General features: G+C 40.8%; 1 pseudogene; it reads left to right on the forward strand.

Annotated features, from left to right (window-relative positions):
• The first annotated feature begins 5,254 nt into the window (after positions 1-5,254).
• Positions 5,255-6,536, forward strand: LOC100951834 (annotated as a pseudogene).
• The last annotated feature ends 868 nt before the right edge of the window (positions 6,537-7,404 follow it).

Below are 7,404 nucleotides of genomic sequence, written 5' to 3' on the forward strand. Positions count from 1 at the left end.
TAACTAGATTAACTGGATGACTTATCCAAATCTCTGTTCAGCAGTTGTCCATTTGCTTACACATAATCCAAATTCAGTTCTCTTAAATATCAAGAGAGTTGTGTTAGAGTCCCATGTATGTCTTAACATGTCTTGTTAAGGTACAGAATATAAATATGATCGGACAGGCTACAGAAAAGAAAATTCTTGATGTTCATTTCGGGCATGCAGAATTTTAAGATTTGTGCTCTAGTCTTAGATCAAACTACACCTACAATTCTGTTACTGTTTTTACCTGACTGCTGCACTATTTTGTATGTCTCTGTCTCACTGTATTGGCATCTGTTTAATTTGGGCCACAGGCAGTAAAACAGTAAAGAACAAGGAGGCAAAGAGGATGAAACTACAGTAGAATTTAGACATTAAATAAAACACACATTCAATTTTACCTCTTTCGAGAGAAGCCTCGAAAGCTCTCAGTTTTAACTGTCTGAGACTGAAGTGAAGATTCTGTCTACCTATTTGCCTTGGCCAAAATTCTTTTTGGACACAACCACTGCAGGTGACAACACATAACTTGTATATGTTATGTGTGTATATTTGCATGGGTCAAATACATTTCCTATGTCGATAACAATCATAATATTGTTCTAGTAAATATTTATGGAAAGTACCGTTCTAAGTGCTTTACATTTGAGCCTCCTAGCAACCTTATAAAGTTAATACTACCAGTACTTACATTTTATAAGTGAGGAAACTGGAGCTCAGAAGGGTTAAATGAATTACTCCAGGCTTCAAAGGTGCAATAGGCAGAGCTAAGATTTGATACAAAATTGTCTGGCTCCAGAGCCTATTCTCTCTTGATGCTAACGGTCATACAACCATGAACTCTAAAATCCATTGATTAATGGGTTGAAGCAGAACAAAATAAAATTGTTTTATTTGATCCCTAGTGTATTCAAATCTGTGAAAAAGATAGAATGTAGTATTCTGTATTAAGACTACTCAAAGCACTTAGGAGATTATTGTGACCCTTTTATCCCTGACATTTTTACTTCAAATCATATTCATAGGGAGGAATGCTACATGTACGTTCTACTGGCATGGAAAGGGTATATTGAAGACTTATTTTCATACACTTAGTATACTACTTTTAAAATACACTCTTTATTACTGTGGTGTTTCTCCTAATTACTCATTTCTTTGTTTTTCATTTCAGGTTAATGTAATGATACAAACAACTAGGTTACAATATTTGCATTTGTTAGGTAGAGTTCCTCTTGTAGTTACATCCTGTTGTTTTGAGCTAGGCTAACACCACAGCACTCCAGCCCAGGCAACAGAGCGAGTTTCCATTGAAAAAACAAAAACAAAAACAAAACAAATACACATGGTGTTTCTTTTTCCATTCTTGCAAAATTTCACTTAGAAGAATGGTCTCTAGCTCTATCCAGGTTGTTGCAAAAGGTACTAGCTCACCATTTTTATGGCTGAGCAGTACTCCGTGGTGTTCACATGCCATGTTTGGTTAATCCACTCATGTATTGCTGGGCACTTGGGTTGTTGGGTTGCTTCCACATCTTTGTGATTGTGAATTGTGCTGCAGTAAACATTTGAGTGCAGGTGTCTTTTTTATGAAATTACTTTTTTTTTCCTTTGGGTATATACTCGATAGTGGGATTACTGGATCAAATGCTAAGTCTACTTTTAATTCTTGGAGGTATCACCATACTGTATTCCATAGAGGTTATACTAGTTTGCAATCCCACCAACAACGTATGAGTGTTCCTTTCTCTTCACATCCATGTCAGCATCTGTTGTTTTGGAATTTTTTGATAAAAACCATTTTTACTAGAGTTAGGTGAAACTTCATTGTGGTTTTGGTTTGTGCTTCCCTTGTGATTAGAGACCTTGCGCACTTTTTCATCTTTATTGTCCATTAGTCTATCCACTCTTGAGAAGCTTCTGTTCATGTCTTTTGCCCACTTTTTCATGGGTTCATTTGATTTTTTTCTTGCTGATTTGCATGAGTTCTTTATCGATTCTGGTTGTCATCCCTGTATTAGATGTATAAAAAGCAAATATTTTCTCCCATTCTATGTGATGTCTTGTGTCTATTACTTCCTTGACTATGCAGAAGCTTTTAATTTAATCAGGTCCCATTTGTTAATTATTTTTATTGCTGTGGGTCTTCTTTGGGGTCTTCTTCATAAATTCTTTGCCTAAGTCAATGTCTATAAGAGTTTTTCAAGCATTTTCTTCTAGAATTCTTCTAGTTTCATACCTTAATTTTAAGGCTGTTATCCATGATGATTTAATTCTTGGGAGTGATGAGAAGGGCAGATCCTGTTTCAGTCTTCTACATGTGGCTATCTAATTTTCACAGTACCATTTATTGAATAGAAATTCTTTTCCCCAGTGTGTCTTGTTGTCTGCTTTGTCAAAGATCAGATGGCAGTATGAGGATGGTTTTATATCTGGGTTTTCTGTTCTGATCCATTGGTCTATGTCTCAGTTCTTGTGCCAGTGCCATAATACTGTTTTGTATTAGAGCTTCAAGCCTGGTAAAGCAATACCTTCTAATGATCTCTTTTGCCTAAGATTGCTTTGGCTATTTGGGTTATTTTCTGGTTCCATACAAAGCATAGAATTATTTTTTCTAGATCTGAAAAAAAATGGTATTGGTATTTTAATGGGGATTACATTGAATCTACAGTTCACTTTGGGTAGTACAGACATTCTTACAATGTTGATTCTACCAAACTATGAGCATGATATATTTTTCCATTTTTTTGCATCCTCTATAATTTTCTTCTTTAGTGACACACACTTCTCCCTGTAGAGGTCATTCACCTCCTTAATTAAATATATTCCTAGGTATTTTATTTTCCCTGTTGCTATTGTGAAAGGTATTAAGTCTTTAATTTGATTCTCAGCTTGACTGTTATTGGTGTATAGGAATGTTATTGATTTGTGTACATTGATTTTGTATCCTGAGACTCTGTTGAATTTATTTGTTAATTCTTGGAGTTTCATGGCAGAATCTTTGGAGTTTTACATATATGATCATATCATCAGCAAAGAGTGATAGTTTGACCTCTACTCTCCCCATTTGGATACTCTTGATTTACTTCTTTTCTCTGACTACTCTGTCTAGAACTTCCAGCTCTATGTTGAATAGATGTGCTTAAAGTGGGCACTCTTGTCTGGTGCCAGATCTTAAGAGGAATGCTTTTAATTTGTCCCCATTCAATATGATCTTGGCTGTGGGTTTATTGTATGTAGCCTTTTAATTTTTAGATATGTTCCATCTATTCCTATTTTGTTGAAAGTTCTTATCATAAAAGGGTGCTGAATTTTTGTCAAATGCTTTCTCTGCATCTATTGAGATGAGCTTTGTTTTGGTTCTGGTTATGTGATGAATCACATTTATAGGTTTGTATTATGTTGAACCATCTTTGCATCCCTGGGGTTAAGCCTAGGGGCTAACACTGACAAAGATAGGAGCAACTTTCTGTTGTTGAAATAGTCTTACTATGTATATGTACATTTGTTAGTTCTGAAATTCAGATTCGTACCAAGTATCCCTGGGTGTGTTGTGTCTCAGACTATAGGCAATACATAATTGTCAGTTCAAGAGAATAACTGCCTATCTTTAGTTTGCATACTTAAGGTTAATACAAAAAAACAAAAAGATACCCTTCACATCTATGAACCTCAGCACTTGTCTGAGTGATCTCATCTACTCTTCCAACTTTCATTGACCCCCTCTTGCTGTCTTCAGCCTCATATCTTGTACTACCTGCTGAATATTCTGAATATTTCATTTTCACTTTAAACTCAGGATTTTTAGAGCTGAACACATTACCTTTTCCCTTAAACAAGTCTCCCCTTCAAGTTTCCTTAGTTATATTATATTATTCTAAGTACTCAGACCCCAAGTATTAAGTGATTTTTGACTCCTATCTTTCCACTCCCTTCTTGTTAACACCCATTGTCAATTGGCAACTCTTATCTGTTTATTACTTATTGTTTCTTACAGCCATCCCTTATTTTTTCTACTGCCACCTCCCTATTGAAGGCCTCCAGTATGTTATAGGCTCATAATATTATGTCTCACACTAAGTGTTCTCCCAAATCACTTAGGATGTTTGGATGAGTTATTCCTACAAAACCAGTTCCGCCATTTTCTACTGCTGACATCTGTTTAGTGTTGACAACACCGAATTCTGCTCTGGGTTCCCTCCACCACTTTTTTTTTTTTTTTCTGTAGCTGGCTTTTTGTTTTCCAATTATCCAATCTGGGGCTAGCAGTTACCCCATAGTGTGTAAATTCCTTCTGTTTTTCTATTCACTACAAATCTTGTAGGAGAGCCCACCTCTCTGGAAATACAATCTCTGATTTGGAATCCTCTCTTAGCCTAAGATTGTCTTTGTTTGCAGCTTTCTCTTACTGAATTACCAGAGGAGTGAGCTATGGTTTTAGAGATAGATCATGCTGTCTTCCCAGCTCTAAATTCTTTTTTTATTTTTTATTTTTTTGCAGTTTTTGACTGGGCCAGGTTTTGAACCCACCACCTCCAGTATATGGGGCCAGCACCCTTCTCCTTTGAGCCACAGGTGCCACCCCCAACTCTAAATTCTACATGCAATTCATCATCCTTTAAACCTAACTTCAGTCTTCTGTTCCTAATCATAAGGTGAAACATCCTTTCCCAGGAGACTACTGATATGTCCTAAAGTTCACATAGGGCCCCAGTTGACCAACAAATTAATCTCATGTAGCACTTAACACTAACAGTGAAATCATTTCCATGTTTAATGGTGAGAATTGGTCTCCATTCCCTCTCGCATTCACAGTTTTACCATAGTGTGTGTCTGCCTACAGCTTATACTTTCAACATCTACTATTGCTATACATAAAGGCTGAAGTTCAAATGTATGACACATTCATGAATATATTTAAATAGCCTTCAAATTACTGTGTAATTGTGACTTTTTTTCCTCCAGTTCAATAAACCATACAAGAATGCAAGAAAGGGAATGATGTTATCATTAGGATAACAAATCTCTAAAAAAGGAAGAGCACTGTTAGCACACATTAGAAACACATCTATTTTTAGTAAGAAATTACTCAGGACATGATGCGGCCATCATGGCGGCAGCCAGAGGTCTACCCAGCTCCTGAAAGCAGGCTGTGAGGGGCGGGTGTGCAGCTGGAACCCAGGGAAGCCAAAGCCCGAGCGGGAAGGTGCCAGCAGCTTGGAGCCAGGGGCGCACTATGCTGGTTACTGCCTACCTTGTTTTTGAAGGCCTCCTGCCTGGTGCTGGAGCTGTCAAGATGCCAGGCTAAGCTCCCTAGTAGGGCCTGCAGCAATCAATCCTTCCTTCCTTCCTTCTTTCCTTCCTTCTTTCCTTCCTTCCGGTCTACTTCCTGGCCCTGGCAGCTGTATGGCTTCAGGCCCCCCACCTCTATAAACTCTAGCAGCATTACTACTTTCTGGAGGGTTAAACTGCCATCCTCTATGCCTGTGGCCTTGCCCCCACCATCCTCTTTAGCCTAGTGGCCTCCTCCCTTGTGGACTGGCTGAGTTGCAAGAAGCCTTGTGTCCTCATCTCCCTCACTTACTCTCTGTGCTGCTTAACCAAACTCTCTTGGGACTGTTTTGTGCTGCGGGCAGGCCAAACACTTGGTGGGCTGTCCACAGCCCTGCCCTTCTCAGCCTTCGAGGCCTGGGCCATCCATAAGCACATCCACCCAACTACTTTTGCCCGAGCTGCCTTCTGCAGCCATGTGCTGGCTGTAGTGGCAGGTGTGGCAACTGAGGCTATGGCAAGCTGGATGGGGCTGGGGCCTTAGTGCCCTTTGTGGCTGCCATTCCTCTCCTGGCTCTGGTTGGGGTCCTGGCCCTTCACAGCTCATGGTGGGGAGAACTATGACCGGCAGCCTGCACCATGTGCTGCTAGGCACCATGAGAGCCCTTTTTGAGAGTGTCACCTTCATCTTTGTCTTCCTTTGGACTCCTGTGCTGGACCCACATGGAGCCCCACTGGGGATTGTCTTCTCCAGGTTCATGGCAGCCAGCCTGCTCTGCTCTTCCCTGTACTGCATTGCCACCTCCAAGAGGTCCCACCTTCAGCCCAGGCAACTTCTTTCCTGTGCTGTCCTCAGTGTCATCTCTTTCTTCATGCTGACTTTCTCCGCCAGCTCAGGCCAGGAGAGTCCAGTGGAGTCCTTCATAGCCTTGCTATTTATTGAGTTGGCCTGTGGGCTACACTTTCCCAACACGCACTTCATATGGAGAAAGGTGATCCCTGAGGCAGAGCAAACTGGTGTACTCACCTGGCTCCGGGTGCCCCAGCACTAACTGGCCTGCCCAGGACTCCTTGTCCTCCATGACAGTGATCAAGAAACAGGCACTTGGAACATGTTCTGCATTGACCAGGAGTCATGGTGACGGCTCTGCTGGGTGGTGGGACCCTTCACCGTGGTAAGGCATGATGCTGAGCTATGGGTGTCCTCACCCACTGGGGAGCCCTGTGCTCCTGAACTCTGACCCTGTTCTAGGACAAGACCCCTGGGATGAACTTGAATCCCATCTGTCTTGTGTAGATTGATCCTGTCTTGTGTTGACTGACTTTCTGACTCCTGCAGCCCCTCCTGCCGGTGCTTCATGTTGGGGTGCGCATGAAGTAATGGCTGGAAAGAAGGTGCCAAGAGTTATCTCTGTGTTACTCCCTTTTCTCTTCCCATTTTAAAAATAAATACTTAGAACTGAAAAATAAAAGAAATTACTTAGGATATACCTCATACCTCCTTCACAACAGGTAGATAACACCATATTCCCATGAGTCTGGAGTTTAGAACATTGTCATCAGTGAGTTGACCTTTTTTCCCCCAAAAGCTTTACAAGAAAGGAGACGTTAATCTTCTTGAGCTTGCAGGGATGCATTTAGAGACTCCCTCTCTTTTGATCAGAGAGCCTGTGTGGGGGGTGGGGGCAATAGATGGATTATGGATTTAAGTGCAGGGTGTAAGAAAAATAATACTGTAAGCTTGAGAATAGACAGCAACTGGCTAAACTCAGCGTCTGAACATACTAAAGGATGATGGGGACTGCAAAATGTGGTAAAGTCCTGCTGTGGCCTGAATGTTTGCGTCTCCCTCCCTCCCAAAATGTATATGTTGAAATCCTAGCCCCCAAAGTGATTGTTTTAGGAGGTTCAGCCCTTGGAGGGTGGTTATGTTGTGAAGCTGGAGCCCTGATGAATGGGATTAGTGTCCTCATAAGAAGCCTCAGAGAGGCCTCTCAGTGAACCAGAAAATTGGCCCTGGCCACATATTAAACCTGCAGGCACATTGATCTTGAAATTTCCAATGTCCAGACTGTGAGAAATAAATTTATTTTATTCATAAGATACCAG

The sequence above is a fragment of the Otolemur garnettii genome, unplaced genomic scaffold (assembly GCF_000181295.1).
Source record: "Otolemur garnettii isolate 467f Iridium unplaced genomic scaffold, OtoGar3 scaffold00010, whole genome shotgun sequence".
In the NCBI taxonomy this organism is placed as follows: domain Eukaryota; kingdom Metazoa; phylum Chordata; class Mammalia; order Primates; family Galagidae; genus Otolemur; species Otolemur garnettii.